Here is a 662-nt window from a genome sequence, read left to right as displayed (position 1 = left end):
CGCCGCAGCTTTTCCTTCCTCTCACCTTCCCACCGCTGTGGCTGTGACCAGGAGGTCCGACGGCCCGAGGGGGAGGCTCGGAGGGAGCAGTAATGGCATTTAGTGGACAAATTGATGCAGCTGGAGGAAGCAGGCGAGCGCCCGAGTCCACGCGGGGCTCGTGGGCTGGATGGGGAGCCTGGCTTGCGTCTCTGTTTTTTCCAGTTGCATCAATTTAGGCTAATAAAGGCCATTATCTCTCCTCAGCACCCCTGTGCAGCCTCCCCGTTAGGAAGGCAGAGCTGACGAGGCAGCCAAAAGCAATTTCTCTTTCAAAGGAACCAAACAGGGTGAAATTGCCTGTTCAGATCTCAAATCAATCGCCGCCGAAGCACGCCAGCGATCCTCCTCGTCTGCCCACACCGGGTCCCCCCGCCCCGAGCAAAAGCCTCTCGCTCGGTGTGGCACCAGCCTGGACTTCTCCAGTTCCTGCCCAGGGCTCCTCGGGATCCCTCTAGCAGGCAGGGATGAGTCCTGGACCACTGGCAGAGCCACGCTTGGTCTCCTCATCTCCTGCCACCACAAGCCCGGCTGCTCGTGGAGCTTCGGGTGCAGGAGGGGGAGCAGAACTGGCTCCAAGGCAGGAGCTGGGGGGAAACCCCAGAGTCCCACGAGGCTGAGCT

This window comes from Buceros rhinoceros, unplaced genomic scaffold, assembly GCF_000710305.1.
Source record: "Buceros rhinoceros silvestris isolate BGI_N320 unplaced genomic scaffold, ASM71030v1 scaffold22061, whole genome shotgun sequence".
Taxonomy (NCBI): Eukaryota; Metazoa; Chordata; class Aves; order Bucerotiformes; family Bucerotidae; genus Buceros; species Buceros rhinoceros.
Note: the sequence above shows the minus strand (reverse complement) of the source record.